This window comes from Neopelma chrysocephalum, unplaced genomic scaffold (assembly GCF_003984885.1).
Source record: "Neopelma chrysocephalum unplaced genomic scaffold, ASM398488v2 Primary Assembly neopelma1_26, whole genome shotgun sequence".
Lineage (NCBI taxonomy): Eukaryota > Metazoa > Chordata > Aves > Passeriformes > Pipridae > Neopelma > Neopelma chrysocephalum.
This window is the reverse complement of record NW_020897695.1, coordinates 18,512,004-18,531,738: the sequence shown is the minus strand read 5'-3', so window position 1 is coordinate 18,531,738 and position 19,735 is coordinate 18,512,004. Positions and strand designations below refer to the sequence as shown.

The 19,735-nt window shown below is 34.9% G+C and overlaps 1 protein-coding gene and 1 long non-coding RNA gene across 2 annotated transcripts in view; one reads left to right on the top strand and one right to left on the bottom strand.

Moving 5' to 3' along the window:
* CNTNAP2 (contactin associated protein like 2) overlaps positions 1 to 19,735 on the top strand; it is a 1,044,217-nt gene that overhangs the window by 408,064 nt on the left and 616,418 nt on the right. The gene's annotated exons all lie outside the window — the stretch shown is intronic.
* LOC113964042 lies at positions 1,167 to 8,599 on the bottom strand. The gene is made up of 4 exons (XR_003533035.1): positions 8,522 to 8,599; positions 7,895 to 8,178; positions 3,512 to 3,607; positions 1,167 to 1,898 (listed from the first exon to the last, which is right to left on the bottom strand). It is a non-coding gene; the product is annotated as an uncharacterized LOC113964042 (long non-coding RNA).

Below are 19,735 nucleotides of genomic sequence, written 5' to 3'. Positions count from 1 at the left end.
TTCAAGGACTCAGGAAACCTACTGGTTCTTCCTAGCCCACTGGGAGCCACTGGAGCATCTTTAATATAAGGACCTTTAAGACTGATCATTAAACATTGGGGAATATTAGACAACACTATACACATTTGTCATAGTCTGAATTCCCTTTAATATAAAGTGCCTTTGTGGTAGCTGTTTTTTGCCTTTTGAAGTAAAATACAGAGATGACATGAGTAATTTTCTGTAGGAACTGTAACATTTCTCTGTAAGAAGACAGTAATAGTATCCTGTGCTCTCCCGAAAGGTGGTTATAATGGCCGTTAGTCAAATCTTGCTTTTATTAAATCAAAGTTTTTGTTCAGTTTAGCTCAGGATTGCTTATACTTATATCCCCAACCCTTGAGACCTGAGCAGATGCCATTTTCTGTATTTTTTCATCTCTTGTACAGAAAATCTAAATTATAAAGGCTTATCACTTCTTTTGTTTTTTTTCAATCTAATCAAGATTTTATGCTTCCTGCTTTTCACATTATAGCTTTGACAGTCACACGAAAACCACATGCATTATTCCAGTGCACAAAACTCAATTTTCTCCCATCTTGTACTGCTTCAATGACTCCTCTTAATTCCATTAAAAAAAGAGAAGAAAAGAAGAAGAACCGTCTGAAGTATCACATGAACATGTACATTTCTTTGTCACTTGATGTGACAACTGAATAGAGAAACACATACCCAGGGGCTTTATTTCAACTTGTTAATATATAATGTGATTTAGTGCCATTACACTGGTATAAAACTCTATTTGTTGCAGGTAAGCAATAATTACTGCATTTCTAGTCACCCTTACTTATTTGCCTTTAAGAAGAATATTTAAATATCAAATGAGTATTAAAAAAATCCAATGGAAAAGTTTCAAATAATCATGTTTTTGTTGAAAGAGGGAGTATTGCAATTCCAATGAAAAACATTTGAATAACATGAGGAAGGACGGGAAGAGCATTTTAAAAGAATTGGCTACTTATACTTTCAATGTAAAATGCAGATTAAATATTAGAAGTTATATTCTAAATTAGTGTAGAAGGCAAAAATATTCACTTCAGAAGTAGATATTTAAACATTACCAAAACTGAACATTCATCTTGAGATTCAAAATGGATTTCTTAAAAAATCCTATAAAATTTGCTTTTTGTTATGATTATTTTACTTGTTGAATTTCTCATAGAAATTATATTTTTAAGCGGTTATAATTACATCTAGCTCATCAAGACCAATTCAGACCTCTGACAAATTAAAAGTTATCTAAATTACCATTTGTATTGTCTTTTAAAGAATTCAATGGAATTTTCATGAGCAATTATTTATGCATAGTATTTCAAAAAAATATGATATAAAACAAATGGAAATACCACTTACAGTAGGGTTTTGAAAGGGAAACAAATGATTTCCCAGTGTCAGGGCCTTACCTGATATTGCTAATTTCCTGTCTTGAAATACTAAATGCAACATTGGTCTGTTAATTTCTTTTTTAATTAGCATTTAAAATGTCTCTTTTTTTCCACACTTTGGAAAATGTAACATAATTGATGTTTATTTCATAAAGGAGTGCAATCAAACACTAAGAATTGTGGCTGACTTGTGGAAGCATACATTTCCTGGTATAATTATAGGGTGATCAAGCCTTGCCATAACTTGGCAGTTCCACAATAAAATAAAGCCCCAAGGTATATGCCATTGCAGCTTCCTTGCTTAGTGGCTTTTATAAGCTCTGCTGTTATTTCTTGGCCAGTATGAATCTCGAAGATTAGCAAATCTTAAAACAAGGGCTGAAATACGCTTGCTCTGTTAATGAAGTCTCAAAATCCCAGTATGGAAAAAGCTTTTGTTGAAATGCTGATAAATCTCTTCATACAGTTCATTGCCTGCAAGGAGAGGAACACAGCTTAGGTGTATAGATAAAGCCAAAAGATTTAGTCTGTAAGAAAAACAAAATAAAGCAATTATGTCATTGTGCATTGTAAGTATTATTTTCAGTTTAGGTTCTGGAATGCAGTATTGGAGAGAGCATTCTGTCTCCCCTCTGGCGAAAAAATAGTTTTGCAACCCAGAGATAGAATGTATGTCAGTGCCTAATATGGTTATTTTAATACGGACAGTTTAAAAAAATTTCTAGTATAATGCATGTAAGTGAGCAACAGCGCTGAGTGTCTTCAGCCATTTTATTTTTCTATTTTCCTACATTAAGTTTAGACTTCTCATATCTAGTATGACAGTAACATTAACTAAAATATTAATCCAATTTTATACTTTAGCCCTTTTGGTCATCTAATTTCACTTTCTTTAAAGCAAAAAGAAAGACTAAATGGATTAAACCACAAGGGATATCAAGCTAGTGTTTCATCCATCCTATTCATAAGACCCATTTCACAGTCTTATGAGCCTGACTTCTGCCATTTTAGAATTACAGTCTCTTTAACGTGGTACCTGATACAATATGTGTGAAATAATGTAAAACATCATAAGGTGGGTGTAAGATCAAACTGACAAAAAAAAGAAAAATTTCAAAGAATCCTTCATTTGCACATAAAGTAAATCATACTTCCTCAATTTATCTTCTGTTTGAAGTTTTACACAGCTATCCTTTTGAAAAAGAAACGTCTTTGGTTTAGATACAAGTGGCAGTTCTTCAATCTTCTGTTCTTTCTCTTTATTCTTTCTGTTTGTCCAATATAATCTTACCACTTTCATAGCTCCTTCCACCTCCAAAGGTTATTCAAACATGAGTTCCCCTGTCTGCTACACAGGTTTAACATTGCCACTTGCACAAGCAAAAAAACCAAGTGCAAAGGCAGTATTTAGTAAACTAAATGTATTGGGACTGTTCTGTAAGCCCCGATGCTGCCTGGCATCAAACACCCTGCTGTCCGTACCACCACACTCTCCTAGCTGCTGAAGTACACCAGCCACACATAAGCTATTGGGAATGGCCTCTGACCCATGCCAGCTCCAAAGCATGGCTGTTGTTTGAAGGATGACTAGCTACTTTCATCCAAAGCCACATTGGCAACTATTCCAACAATGTGTGTCTAATCTATCATTATATAATGATCAAGTTCCGAAGTCCCAGCAGATTTTTTTTTTAGCATTGCTTAATTTATTAGTAAAGGCAAAGAAAGGGATGCTAACTGGTTTGATCCTAAAAAGGTAAACAAAAAGTAAACTTAGAGTTTGTGCTTGGTTCCTAGTCCTGTAGTTGGTTATTTCTCCAGACAATAATGCTTTTTTGTCTCTTGATTAATAAAAAACTTGACTGATTAGTGGTTCAGGGATATGCATTCTAAGACACTACACAAATTGTGAAAGTACTGTTCTTAGGCACTTTTCCTCAATTTTAAAGTCCTCTTATCTAGAATTTGTTATGTAAGTTGAATACAGCAAACTATTTCAAACGCCCCCTCCTACCTACACACCCATTAGTGTGATTAATAAGAATAGTTTGAATATCTCATGTTGTATAATTCTTCGTAAAACTTACATGTAGAAGTACTTTGATTATAGTTCTGTTTGCATTTTCTGGGGAAAAGAGTATCACAATCAGGTATCATTTTCACTTTACTTACAACTTCACTATCTGGTGTGGGAGAAAACAATAGCTATAATCTCAGATTATAGTTATTTCAGAAATCTTACATCTAAATGATTCTCTTTGCCCAAGTGTGTGCTAGTATTTCATATAATGCCTATATAATGTTTTTCTTTGGCTCAGTCTCTTGTTGTCTACGCATGGGTAATTTTTACTGTTTTGAACAACCACAGAATTTTGGAATTAAGCAGCACATGAGTTATTAAGAGCACAGTCTAGAAGTCTGTTGTGTTACAAAGGGACCCAAAAGCACTGGTTACAGAGCATGCCTATGAGGCCTTTAAATAGTTGCACCTCTGTGAAGGATTTCCCACAATGGGGGAGTTGTACACTTATCATTCCATGTAACAATACACGCTGGGGGGTAAATGGATTGAGAGTAGCCCTGCTGAGAAGGACTAGGGAGTGCTGGTGGACAGAGACTGGAGTTGAGCCAGCAATGTGCACTTGCAGCCTGGAAAGCCACTTGCATCCTGGGCCGCATCAAAAGAAGTGTGGGCAGCAGGTTGAGGGAGGTGATTCAGCACCTCTGTTCCACTGTTGTGCAATCCCACCTGGAGAGCTTTTTCCAACTGCGGGACCGCCAGCGCAGGACACAGACTTGTCGGAGCTAGTCCAGAGGAGAGCCATGAAGATGCTCAGAGAACTGGAGCACCTCTCCTATGAGGAAAAGCTGAGAGAGTTGGGGCTGTTTAGCCTGGAGAAGAGAAGGCTCTGGGTGACCTTGTTATGGCCTTTCAGTAGCTAAAGGGGGTGTACAAGAGAGCTGGAGAGGAACTGTTTACAAGGGCATGTAGTAATAGACCAAGGGGGAATACTTTTAAACTGAAATAGAATACGTTTATATTGGATGTTAGGAAGAAATTCTTTACTGTGAGGCAGTGGAACAGCTGCCCAGAGAAGTTGTGGATGCCCCGTTCCTGCCAATGTTCAGCACCAGGTTGGATGAGGCTCTGAGCAACTTGGTCTAGTGGAAGGTGCCCTTGCCTATGGCAGGGGGGTTAGAACTAGATGGTCTTTGGGGTTCCTTCCAACCCAAATCATAATATGATTCCTTAAGATGATCTTTGCTCTTGTTTTCTAGGGAAGAGCTGCCTATGAAATAATGAGAAGGAAAAAGCAATTAGGACAGAAGTGTTGGAGCGACTGCAGAAACTGCCTCTTGGCACATCTCCAACTAGGCAGATTAGGCTGTTTTGAATGTGTTTAAGAACTGCACTTACTGGGAAGAAAAGAAAGTAGCCACCAACAGAAATACTTCCTAAAATTGCCTTAAAATATTCACCTAACAATATGAATGGTGCATGGCATTTTTGCCAGAGTGAACAGCTTCTCCCCTCAGTTTATTTTGCTTTTACTGAAACATGTGTACCAAACACTGTGCTCAGGAGAGCACAGTAATCCATGTCTCTTGTCTCATTCAACTTTGCTAGAATGTGTCAGGAGTTTGCAAAAGTCACCCAGACTTCAAGGGAAAACAACTTTTACTGAACACTCCTTAGGTGGAAACATAAAATATTTATGCTCTTGAAATAAGCAATTTGATCATTCAGTCACTTTATATATACCTCATTGTGTAAGCATTCCTCTACAGGCTCCTTTCTCTATTAAATATAGTTATGTTAGTACAAAATTGCCAAGAGTTAAAGGGATTGCATATGCTATTTTTGGTAGCATGAATGATAAGCGTAGCATTTATGAAGAAAGAATTCTTATGGAGTTAAAACTCATGCATATCTATGAAAGCTTAACTCAAGAGTTCTGGAATGAGTCCAACCTTAGAAAGTTCTCATGGGCTTTCTTGAGCTGTGCAAGTTGGAAAGAACTTTTAGCTAAGTTGCTGATACTTAAAATAACCAAAGGGTAGTTTTAAACGTTTATCGCTAAAAGCAATAAACCACAGCTCAGCACAAGCTGTGTTAACTCTGCTGTCAGGACAGATGTTTGCTGGGCAGACAGCAAACAGAAATTATTGTGCAAGCTACAGTAATTATTTTTTGTGCCAGCTTTCCCATTTTTGAGATGAATACTAGAGGGTCTCCATACTACTGCTGTTACAAATTGACCTGACCAAACCTGAATGCTGTTTAAGTTCATCAACCTCACCATCTAGATGGAAACCTGTGAGACGTTTGCACGTCAGATATTCTGCTGATAATGATGCAAAGCTTGTTACTGCGTGCTCACACAAGGGCTGCCTGAGGCCTTTGCTTGCAATGGTCATAAGATTTTCTATATGTTCTTTTACAAAGAGATTAATATTAGATCTGACTTTCAGCAATCTCTGATTCTTAGAGTTTTTCATAGACAAACAAATAAAAAGAAATTGGTTTTCTGTAGAAGGAAGTTGCTCATGTAATGAGTAAATTTTAGCCTGAGTAAATGACATTGAAAGGACTAACAGAGTTCATTAAAACCCTGTCCTGGTGTAAGAACACTTATGACCTTAACCCTTCTCTCTCATCTTAAAAAGGGCATGCAGCTTTAGGAAAAAATTTGTCCAGATTACTTCTAAAATTCAATACTATAAACAAATAGTATTTTCCTATGGATTGCAAAGTTTTTCTACTAGATGAAAAAATTGAAGCCATCCTTATATATTTGCACATTCAATCCTCATTAGTGGTCACAACTAAGTCATCTGATAGTTGTGTGTCAAGTCCTTATGTCTTATTTCTATACTTTGACCTTGCTGTACTCACCCATGCAAATTTATAGATATAACATGAAATAGAGAAATTGAATGGCTGTGTTGCATGTCTAATTAATATACAATGGAATTTTAATATTTATTTTTAAATATTTTAATGTCTATTGTCTGAATACCTCACCTATAGTTGAGTCACCCATATTCCTTTTAGTCCTGAAATGTTTTTTTCAGCTTTCTGCATCTTATACCTCTGGAAAATATGTCATACCCTACTGTATAAGGCTCTCATTCAACATTTTGCACTCAATTTCTTCAAATCTAACACTGCTAAATCTGGTAAAAGACAGTAGTGAACCAAATTCACAGTCTCTGACATTTCAAGCCCCTAGGTCAATTCTGTTTGAAAATACCTTTCTTTTAATAATCTTTCTTTTAATAATCTCCCTCAGCTGGCATAGTATATTCTATCCCTGAATTGCTAAGATTCAGCCTATCATAGCATTCAAGTCTCCAAACATGAAAACTACCTACCATTCAGTACCTGGTGATCCATCAGGATTTCACATTATTATTTTTCGTGCTAAAAGCTATTCTGTGATTTTTAAGGGCTTGCCAAATTTATTAATTAAGTAATTTTCTTCTACATTCTCTATAATTAGGCTTACCCTTACTAAGGAAACTCAGTTTCCCAGCCTGATAAGACTAAGGATAGTTTCAATAACTTAAAAAAAATATTTGGACTTTTTTCATAAAAAGACAACTTGCAAAGACTTCAGAAATGTGCAGTATTAACAATAATTTAATACAAATAGATAACATACCATATGTCAAGTTACACAAGACACGTGGAACTGATTACACATGTCATGAAGTCCTGAGATGAGTGCAGTTATAGTATATATGTGTTTTCAAAGGCAAATGGTAAAGGGCAGAACTGCAGAGAAGTTTCTTTTTCAAGGAGATTTGCTCAAATAAGGGAAAGGAAAAACAGGAATGATTTGTAGCAATTTAATTTTATAGTCTCTTTGTGCATGAGGGACAGTTGTTGATCAGTGGATGATAAGTGAAGCCATCCCTGTTCCCAGCAGGAGGCACGCAGTGGCAGGTGAGTGAGAAATGTTGATGTTAATATGAAAGGAAAATTAAATGGGAACTGAATAAATTTATAGATATGGCTGGTCTGTTCTTGAGCAATGTCTATTTTTTTCTGCCTTTGAAAGAGTGATTGACTGTTGCCTTGGGTCCCCTTTAATGCAAAAAACCTATGAAACAATAAGCTGTCCCAATATAAAAAATAATTGCCTGATTGTTTTCATTATCTATAGCTATAGTTTGATATAAATAGATAAATAAAATAATGCATTTCATGCCTGTAATTATCTATTTCCTGTAATCTCAAGTAGTTATTTTGAAGCAATATGATGTACCAGGAAAACAGAATGCAACAGAGTTTTTATATGTATTTCAGTAACATTTGAAGGAAGCCCACCATAAGGAACTGGGCTTTCAGTTTCTTAATGCTTTTTTTTTTGTACCACTGAAATTTTTACCATTTATATTGCTTTTTTAGAAAACACAAATAATCCAAATGAAAAACTATAAAAAAGTGCCTGAATCAAAAGTACCTTTGTTGTTTACGGCCTTTCTGTGTTCTGTGCATGCATGTGTGCTTGCATTGTGTATAAAACCAGGCTCCTGCTTTTAGATTTTCCCAGCTCATTCACAGTGGGCAATAGACCTTGTGTGCTTATTTTATCTTTTGCTTGACTTACTGCTTGATTCATATGATCAAATGCAACATTTAATTTCCAGTCTTACAGATGACAGAATAAAATCCAGAATGCATTTCTGCAGATGTCAGAAAGGTCAGGGAAGAAAGATAGATACAGATTTGCTCCTATTTAGTTTCCTGAAAAATCAGGAATAATTATGTACAAAATGAAATTATTTCTTTAATCTTATTTTAGAAGTATTTGATTTTTTATTAATAATTTAAAATATATTATCTTTACATTTATTGTATGTTTTTCTTCTATTTATTAGCATTTTGTTAAAGAATTCTGCTGCTGGGTTTGTGTTAATGGATTTTTAGAAAGTATGGTAATCTTTCAGAGGTTGATGAGATAGTTTAAAGTCCTAAGGTTTCCACCTACCAGCACACTTCAGGATTTGACAATAGTAGGTAATGTTTTATTTTTGTTTAAGTTGTTCAGCTAAGCTGTAAAGGTCTAACCAATTTAGCAAATACATACGTGATAAACAACGTCTAGTCTTCTGATCTACTATGTTTAAAAAACTATGTTTCCTCTGAAGTCTTGATGTAAATATTGTACATACAATTTTACAATATTGAAATGATTCCTGAAGTTCTGATGCTGAACACCGAGTTAAAACTTCTTTTATTTTTATTTAATTTTGCTTTCTTCAGTTTGTTGGGCTGCCATGGGGAAAGAAAAAAAATCTAGCTTTTGCCTATATTTTTATTAAAGTCACACTACTAAAAATATTAGAGACTAGCAGGGCAATATTGCTGTTAGTGCTTTAAAATCTTCACTTTGATGATCGTGTTAAAATTCCTATAAGAAATCAATGCGGGGTTTTTTAACTCCTCTTTGCAGAAATTTTGGATTACTAGCAATTTCCAAAGCTATTTTTAGCTCAGAGTTACAGCTGGATTATTGCAGAAGAAAAATTACTGAATTCTGATTGCTCTTTCATTAAGTCTTCTTGGTGGGCAGGGCCTTCATTCTAGTTCTTGGATGTCAGAAATGAAAGTAATTTTTGGTTTTTAATACATATTTTGATACATGGAAATATGTTGTAATTTTAAAAAAGTACATACTTTTGTCTGATCAATAAAAGTTTATTAATCTTGTAATTTGGTAGTATCGGGAAAGACTAGAATAAGACCACAGGAGACAACAGCTGGATTGAAATAATGACAAACTAATTAAAAATTAAGTAAATGGAAATTACAGAGATTATGTTCAGGAACCTTAGCAAATCTGGTAACTTGAAATTTTGAACTAGAAAAAAAAAATAATAGGAGCTCCTGTAAAAGTAATAGCCATTGATCTTTTAGTCCTACATGGTATAAAATTTATCCTAAATTGGTTGATTTTCTTTTTGAAGAGGCAGATAATATTAATGTTTTTTTAGTTCTGTGCAACACCAGTTCTTCACTTGAACATGTATTCCACAGGAGTATTTTATTGGTTTTAAGTTGAAGAGCAATCAGACTCACTTAATTTTGCATGTTGATATGTTGACCAGACTCAACATTTTAGATTTTACAAGGCATGCACAAAAGGTGTCTCAACAAGGTTATTGTTTTTTGAGTGAGAACACCTGACTACTCTCTCAGTCACAACAGGAGTTTGAAAGCAGGGAGAAACTCTGTGCTGCTACCTTGGGATGATTAATAGAAATTGAACAACTTCAATTTCTGTGAGCTGTAGGGGGATCAATGATAAAGCATACAGATCTTGTACATTTGAAACACGTTAAGACTACCTAGATGGAAGTAACTTAACTGACTTTTCATCCTTTCTTTCTTAGAATTGTTTGGAAAAAAAATGTGAAAGAAATCCTTGTGTTCAGTGTTAGCTTTTTATTACGTGGGCTTGTAGCATTTTGTTTGATGTTAAAACAAGGGCATGGTTTTCTAAATTTCTGTGGCAGCAGAAGTGTTTTTTAAGCAGAGGAAGCTATTGTTCTGCACAAGAAAATAGGAGTTTAAAAAATCATATAGAACATCTACAGTTTGACTTTCACAAAAATAAAGAAAAATATAACCCACACATGCAATTTTTTTGTTTTTTTTTTCTTCTGTTGTCTTTTTAATACAGGTATCATTTCTAGTTTTCTTATGGGGAAGAAAGAACAAAGCAAACAATGGTCACTTTAGCTTGTGCTGTAACTTCAAATCTTCTCACAACCTGAGCATAAGAGTTGATGTAAATTCTCAGTGTTTGAGCAGTTCTATTGTGTAAGACTCTTTCCAAGTTCAGTTATCATCTTGTCTCCCTAAGCCTGCTCAGCTGCAGTGTTCAAGCAATGGAATTTTTTTATAATTGTTTTCTTTCAAAATGTTTCTGTTCTCTGAGAAGGTGCACAGAATACCCAGGTCTCTGAACGTGTGCATGCTGAGCACTAAGGAAATTTCCTCTGTAAGTTAAAAATTTGTGAGCATGAATTCCCAAGAACTTTCTCATTTCTTCTGTGTCATATGTCAATCTGCTGGAATTTTGGGCATGACAAATACTAATTCAGAACTGGCTTCCTGCTTTTTTTTCTCCCTGCAATAATATATAGAGAACAAATCTACATTCTTCCACATAGCGTTAATAGGTAATAATAAGATGTACTAGAATGTTATTGTTCAGTTGATCAGTCAAAGACTGAGTATGACTACATGTTATTTGTAAGGATCAATTAGGAACAGGAGTGACTTCCAGCAAGTGATTTCTTCTTGAGAACTCTGCCTCCTAATTTTTTTTTGAAGGTTTGAATTTTCAAAGGGAAATACTGAATAATGTAAGGGAGCAGTTTTCAGGTAAACTTCAAAATCACTGAAATATTAATTCAGTGAAGTTAGGCTAGTCTAGGAGAAAACATACAATTTCAGTGAAAGATTTTAAATATTCAGATGTAATGCAGAGGCAAATGCCTTTTTTTTTTTGGATATCATCAGACACCAGTGAGACCCCTGGTGGCCTAGTGGTTAGCATGCAGGACTCTCACTGCTGCAACCCGGGTTCGATTCCTCGGTCTCCCGGGCAGATGGAACCCATTAGCCCTGTGAGGCCATCCATCTATGAGAAGGTCACTCTAAACAAACCTACGTCCTGAGGACCTCACTGCCATTGTCCAAGCTCGCTTGGCCCCGGCAGATGAACCTTAGGATTAAAGGGTGGGCTCAGTTCAGCGCAGGCTGCGTCTCACCTAAAAAATCCATTGCGCAGGCTGGAAAGGTAAAAGACCTTTCCCCAGATCTTCGTTCGCGAAGACTGGCCATTATAGACACCAGTGCAGGCCTGTCTCGGGCTTTGTCTCCACTCAGTCTGTCAGAATGAGCTATTGTAGAGTTTTGCAAGATGAGGCTGAATGAAGGCTCTGTGTGTCAACCAGATGCTGTCTCAGCAATCAGCCTAAGCACACTTCACACCAGCAGAGCCTCTTTTGAAAGTGTCAGAAGGAGAATGTGTTAAAATACTTTGATGTGTCCTGATCATATTCAGGCCACTAGAGATTATTTCTCATCTGAATGTCTTCCTTTGTTATTTTATTTAAGATCAATGATGGTACATTTCTCAGCACAATTACTGTGTGAAAGCTTTTAGTTTAAAGGAAAAAGAATCTTGTGAGCTCCTCTCAACAGGACCAGTGTCATCTTTGGTCTCTCTAAAACACTTAACCCAACAGGGCTCAAGGGATGCACTGCCTGATCTTGAAACAGGAGTCGGCAGTCCTTACCCTGATTGCACCTTGTTTGGCTCTGCTGAAGGGGAAAAATGTTGCTTCCTAATTCTAGATCTGTGTAATCAAAAGATAAATAATTTTGCACTCTCAGTTCACTATGTCCGCACACTCTTCACATATTTTGATGGTGAGTGTTTAGAGAAAGATATTCCATGTTAATACATGGCTAACACAGGGGAGATTGATTTTGTGAAAAACACGTGTAGGTTAATAACATGATAATTCCTGTTCGTGACCACCTCAGCAAGGTCTGGTTCCCCAGCCTCTCCCCAGATATTTGAACAACTTCCTGTGCAATCCTGCCACTTTGCTCCAGAGAAAAATAATGCTGTGTTCGAACTCTGAATTCCGTATGAATCATGTAAATGTTGTTTTTTGTAGCTCTGTTTCCAAGAATCCTTGCTTTTATGTAAAAAAAAAAAATATTAAAATTTCTTCTGGAGAAAGTTTTGATATGCATGGAATGATTCATTTTTTAAATTGCTAAGTAGATGAGGAAGAAAGTAATCGTAGGAATTAAGTTATCCTGTTTTAGAGAAAGGCTAATTTTTCAGTAGTGTTAATACAAAATAAAAAAATGTGTATTTACTTCTGCTTTGTATTTGCAAAGGAACGTGATAATATGCTTTTGCCACAGTAAGATGACAAAACACATTTTATTTTTTCACAGTCAAAGGTGAACTAAACAATAATTATTAGTGCTCAGAAGAGGACAAAGAAGTAGCAAGGTTAGAGAAGTGAAAAAAAAATCTGGAAAATTTCTTTTTCCTTTACTTTTTTTCTTCTGGAGAACCTTTCCTATCTTATGGAAAGGTCTGTATCACTGTAGTATTTACTTGCTTATTGAACCTAATCTTATTCAAGAGTAAGGAATACTTTACAAACAATTTATTTAAACCTGGACATCATTTAAGAAGTGCTTACGCATGCTTATTACTTCCAAATAATATCAAATATAGCTAGCGTGAAAGGTGGAGCTAAACTGTGCTCTAAGATTTGTGGATGTTTTTATATTTCTGAAATAAACAGGGAGAAAAAATTTGAAAACATACTCTAGCTGGTCTGAAACAAAATCCTTTTTGCTATATTCATGTGACTTTAAAACTGTAGATCTGTTGTTATGTGTCTACAAAAACCTACCACGACAAAATTAATTGTTCCTTTTTTATCTTTAAATTACAAATTATTTATAAACTAAACTGTATTTATTAATATACGTACGTGCACACACATACTTGAAAGTATTTTTAAGTTTGTATGAATGTATGTGAACTTGTTTTGCCTAAATTTATACTGCTTATAGTCTAAGTATAGTCTATAGTGTATTCCTAAGTTATATAGTGAAGATCATTTACTGTTTAGTCACATAAACAGTTGTGCAAAAATAATTCAGAGGGCAGGTCAGGGCATAAAAATGAGAGCAGAAACTGTAAGACAAGATGGACTGAAAAAAAAAGAAAACAAGCAAACAGAAAACATTTAGAACCACAACAGCTCAGAGGGTCAAAAGTTATGCAGAAAATAAGCATAAGGGAGGCAGAAAGAACTAGGTCTGCTTAACAATCAACAAAATTCTAATTTGCCTTGGTTTTGTGTTGGCATGGATAAGTTAACTGGCCAGCTGCTAGATATTCTGGATATCTATTGATTTCAAACTTCAGAAGACCTTGCATTTTTTTAGTGTAGTCACTTTGACAACTTTTGAGACTGACTGATGAGTACTGGGAGTGTGCTTAGCACCGTGTTGCCCAAAGGTGAAGGGGGATTAAAGGAATGCAAAGCATTGAGAAGGTGGCAGACCAGAAGTCAGAAATAAGAATACAGAACATAACTATCCCTCGACTAACCTAATCCGAATTAAAAGAATCAAGCAGAGAGCTTGAATATCAGACTATCAGTCTTGACTACCAAGACTCATAAGGAAATGAGTTTTGAATTCTGGTGTCAAAAGAACTAGAGCCTGAGTTTCCGATGTGAATAGCTGATAAAAACTAGGGTGAAGGGGTAAACCGGAAGCATAACCCAAGGCCTTTTGCTGCATGTTAACAGTGCTCATAGCAAGATATTGTGTTCATTTCTATCTTACTAAACCTGCAAACCTACTTACTCCATTCTGTGGTCTTGGTATTCATTCCTCTTTCAGCAGATACATTTGTAAATGTTTTGGGGTACATCTTGTAAATGTTTTGGGGTACTTTTAGTTTGGTATTTTGTGGGGTTTTTTTGAAGGAGAGTGAAGAGGTGCTGCTGACCACTCTGTATTTTCCTCAGGGACTTTTCTCAAGTCCTTGTTTGCTGATCTGTTTTCAAACGTTATCACACTCTTTGAACCTCTTTTGTAGCGAATCTACTTCATGCCTTTCTCTGACAGGTGTCACATAATATAAAAGATAAACGAATGTAGCAATTAATACTGCCTTGTGCCATTTGTGCTCCTTGTCACAAAGAAGAAAAGCAGTCTCAGTGTCTGTGCAGTCCACCATCCACACCAAAACTGTATCTAACCTGGCAATCTCCTGAGTTGCTTTATTAACGTTCCCTATGGGAGCATCTTTGCTCTTGTTTTTTCTTGCTTCCTATCTGTTTATAAGTAGCATCAGATACTATTCCATCCTCTTACTTATGTCCAGATGGGAAGCAACCATTTGATATTGTAAAAATAGGGACTTTTTTGGGTGTATTTCTAAATGGAACACTATTACAGGTTTTTTCCAGTTGTTTAACCCTGGTGTTTCAAGGACTTCTAAGTATATGCGGTCAAAGAAATGTAGGAATTTAAAAAAAGTGTTCTTTGTATGGACCTTAAATCTCAACTAAAAGATCTTTTTTTTCTTTTTTCCTAAAAGGGAATTAAAAACTATACCGTTAAAAACCCAAAACTGTATTTTCCAATATATCTTCCTTCATAAGTAGAATATGGGGGAAAAAAACCCCAAAAGGTCTACTGGTATGTTACAGTATCACTTCCTAAAGGTGCCCAAGGCAACAAGCTAGCATAAGGCTTGATCACTGGTATGTAACACAGTGATGATGACAATGAAAACCTTGCTCTCTATCCCAAATCCATGCCTAATTTTGCAGAATACCTCACGTAAGATAGATTCAATCAGGGAGCCAAAGTGGTTTATTGGTGCTTCATTTTGCTTGCTTTAGAAATTTATCTGACTCTCATCAAGGGTAGCCACACATTTAAATGAAAATATTAAGAAGTGTTTTGAAGGCATTTTTCACATAGACATGTGACATGTTTTTGCTCCATTTGAAATAACTGCCTGAATGTAAAGATCCCAACTGAAATGAATTCAGAAAACCTACAAGTATGTTACTGGGTCAGCCTGTTGTGAAGTATGGAAAAGCATTCCACTATAATAACAAGTTTTGGTTTGTTTGGTTTCCCCCCTGGAAGCAGCTTAACACTATTCTAGTTTTCTACAGATTTTTATCCGTATGCCTGTATCCTCTCTTCCATGTGACCTTCATTTCCCCTAAGACACCCTTTCCCATACTGTCCTCGAGGGATTAAAAGGAGGGCAGGAAAACAAACAAAAAGTGGGATTTATGCTTAAGTTTGTTTATCAGTATGTGTTGTTGTTTACAGTGCATAGCACAAGTTAGGATGCTGAACATACACACCTGTCCTGTAGCAAATGTCTCTGATCCTTTTCGGAGCACAGGCATTTTCTTAGTGCAACTGACCAGATGAAGAATAAATTTTGTGTAAAATCCTTTATATATGCTCTAAGAGATCTTTTAATGATGCATCAAATGGTCAATAACTGCAGTCACATGAGATTCAAATGCTAGAGCAGAGAAGACACTAGAAAGAAATAATAAAAGTAGAAGAGCAAGGCATTTTCTCCAGTAAGTTACCAAGTTAAATTAAATTAAATTAAAATACTGTTAACAGAATTATATGTAGCCCATTAAATTTGTTAAATTATTTTTGTGTTACTTCCTAACACTAAAATACCTTATTAGAGATGGTAGCAGATTGAGATGGAATAGTGATTTATTTTAGCAAGTGGCAACATTATCTTTTTATGAATTGGAATATTGTTATGATTGCTAATTTGGCTTCCAGATCATACCTAATATGTATAGAACTTAACTCTTACACTTAACACTTCAACAGTTTCACAGCACTTTTTTTTATTTATGTGTAAAATAATGCATGTAAAGGGAAAAGAAGGTGAGTAAGAAAGATGGGGATGTTTCTAAAATATAGTTTATTTAAAATATAACAAATGTTTATTTAAAAATTATTTTTAATCAAAATATGAAATTGTAAAATAAAAAAGGTAGAGTTGTAAGTTCTTTTTATTTTTTAATTGAGTTTATTTTTTTAATAAGAGATAAAAGAAAATTTAAAGTATTTGCAATGACATTGATTTTTCTTGGTCAGTGGGTCATAGTCAAATGCCATTTTCCTGGCATTGACCACCAAGCCCTAGAGAAAATGTTGCCATCATGTTCAGATGATGAAGTAAGGCCAAAAAAACCCCACAGCTATAATAAGAACTTGTATGCAAATCAATTAGGATTCATACTACAATCTCTAGGCAATACTTTTCCTTTAAATGGATGCAGAAACTAATGTATGGCTGAAATAGCCATACAGCTCCAGTAGGAAAGGCACTCTCTTCGTTATTTTGTAGAATGAAGGAGACTAAACAGTCATTTTACACTGTAAATACAATGACAGAAAAGATTAAAACTGTTGGAGTGCAATTATGCCCGGTGTCTATACACTACTGCATTTCCTCTTAAAAAGAAACAGTCTTAACAGTCTCTGTGGTTTAGCTGTGTTCCTTTTTTTTTTGGTAGAGTCCTAATTTCCTAGAAATAAGCTTTCAACTATGTCCAAATGGCTTAGAAATATGCTTTTGTGAAGCAAGGAAAAATAGGAACAGTTACAGCATAAAAATATTTAAAGTACAAATGGACCAGGAGTGCATATTCAGAAACCCAAGATATTTTGAGAAATGTATGTTCTTAACTGTGGCATGGGTGATGCACCATAGATGCACTATGCTTTGCTTCTGTACCTAAGTTTCCCTTTCCTAGATTAATGAAAAAACTCTCCTATTATGTACTGGAGGTTAATTTCATTGCCTGAGATCTACTCTTGACTGACTAAGCATAATTAACAACTTCTTGCACTAGACATCAGTCTGCAAGCAAGTAAACCAAAGACAATCTTGTGTGACACTGCAGCATCTCTGGAAACCATTAATGCACAGTAAGTATAAATTACAGAAGAGTTGGAAGGAAAAGTATACCAAATGTAGTCAAGAGATTTCAGAGATGTTTCTGAAAGTATTCCTCTGTCTAAAACTTCCAGCAGTCAATAGTAGTTATGAATTAGAACTATGAACTCATGAAACATTAGAAATACCAAATCAAAATTCTGACCAAAAAAAGCTGCCCAAAACCAAGGGAAAAGTAGTTGAAATTTAATTGTTAGTATAAAAAATATTGGGCTATCTATCAGGAAGATAATTCAATAGAGAAAAGGGTTAAGCTGGTCAAAAGTGAATGTGACGTCAGGGGCTAAAGAAGATTACTTACAAAGTGTAAATGTCAAAGAAATTTCTTCTGTTTTCCTACTGAAAAAGCAAAACCTGAGGAAAAGCTGACAGTGTTAGAGCAAAGCATGAAATACTTAAGTAATAATTCAGTGTATTTCCATGTTTGTACTTAGAAGTATGAACAAAAGGTAGTGTTTAATGAATTTGATGAGTGAACAAAAATCATGTGAAAATACTTGTGATTTAGGAGAACAGTATAAAGTCTTACAAACACTGTTGCTATTTGAGTGGTTTTTGAAGGTTAAAGAACCATCTCTAAATCTCAACATTCCTGTATATGTTCATTATTATCAATTATTCATCAATTATTATGAATTAGGTTATTTCATGCTGTGAGATACCCCTCAGGTGTGAAAACACCACAGTGCTCTATTAGCTTACTTTGTACCATTTGCCAGACAATAAGAGAGCGTGCTCGGCTCCTTTGAGGATGCCTGGATGATGGTATGCAACCATCTCATCTGGGGCAGATATTTGTCAAATATTCTAGGTGGGCTCAAACACATATAAAAAGTTTAAGTTAAACATTTTTTTAGTTTGGACTACTTAAGGAATCAGTGGGATATTCTGGAGTATCTTGCTGATGTAGAAACAAATTTTGAATGGTGTCTATCACTAGTAATAGTCCTGTGGGGCTGGACACTTCTGTAATATATCTTAAAGGTTGTCTTACCTTCAAAACACTTCTGAATTTTAGGGCATTTAGGCCTCATATGAACCAGATTGCTCATATATGCAATGTAAATCACCATCTAAAATTAATTGGTTCTGTTCACTACAGGAGGACAATAAATCTAAATTTATTAAATGATTGATATTCTATGTGATTTAACTTTCCCTACTTCCAGTTCTGCTGAGCTTTTGTTGTGGTTGCATTTAATTGCTGTCCTTGTACTTGGTTCTTGTTTTAGGAATGAGAAACAGTACTGTTATATACCAGATGGTATACAAATAGTTCATGAGGCATGCTGGGATTATAAAAGTTGAAATAGTACATGCACATATAAAATTATCTTTGTATACATTTTTAATGAGAGTATCTGGGTGAAGTGGATATGTCTCTTCTTACAATGGTATTCAAAATGATCAGATGCCACAAAGAGCTAAAAAATGAACTTTTCTCCCTCAACCTGAGGATTCTCTTTGCAATAGAATGAAATTAAATGCTGTCTTCTAGTTAAACTGTACACTTTTTATAAATAAGTTAGCACTGGAGACATAACCTCAATCTATAAAACATGACTGAGAAAATAGCAAAGAATAGAAAGCAGACAGACAGTAGTCAGAGAAAAGTCAATCAGTTTGAAACAGACTGAGCAGTAGTTTGCAATATTAGACAGCTTGTGACCTTTTAATATCTTTCACTTGTCATGGCTTGAACGCTTAAAAGGAAGTGCCATCATTTGTTATGAAAAAAAGAATATTATACAGAAAATGATTAAGTTTTGATGACGGGTTTGGAGTTTTTTTTAATCTTTAAAATAAATGTGGAAATATCTTTTTCTTTAAGTTCAGAGTGCTACTTAGTGATGTGCTTTTTGGAGTTATTAACTAGTGCTGCTAAATCACATGCTTATAAAAGCTGGAGAAGAGCAAAAGATAATAACCTAATGAGAATTTGTTTTGATTATTTGAATTTTTGTTATAAATCCTTAAGGCAAGGATGGAGTAGTGTCATTCTCTTTTTTTATTACTCTAGTAAAAATGAATAAAAACTGAAGTTGAAATTTTAATACCTGAAAAAAGTAATTATAAGTTCTGATAGATGACAGATCACATAACAGTAAGTTTTGAGCAGTTTAATAGATAGTTACAGTGTCCCTTTTTCGTTAGTCAAAGGCCATAGTCTATCAATAAAACATCAGTTAGATCTCATGATTGTAGAACAATTACTGGGTGTATATTGATTTGATGATTTTCGCAAAATATATTTTTGGTCTACAAAAAGTGGAACAGAGAAAATCATAAATCTTTCCTTCTAAAAATGTCTACAGTTGGGTATGACTATATGGTAGATTGATAATGAGATATAACTAATATATATGAAGCTACTTGATTAATTCATTGATAATAAGCAGAATATCATAGTCAAGATTTGTCTTCAAAAATCTATCCTCTATCAACAGACTTAGTTGGACAATGAAAGAATGACCTAGCCAAATCAAGAGAATTTAAAATTTTTTTAATTAGTCTTCCCAATTAGTGAAGGCAAAGTTTACAGAGCATTTCAGGATGCCTTTTACGCTTGCCTGAATTCTTCCTGATACTAAAACATTATTTGAGGTTGCTGTTTCACTGCCTGTTGTATATATTATGAAAAAAACATAACAGAAACTATAGTGTCAACAAACTATTAATGATACACCTGTAAAAATGTAGGTACAAAACATTTGTGGT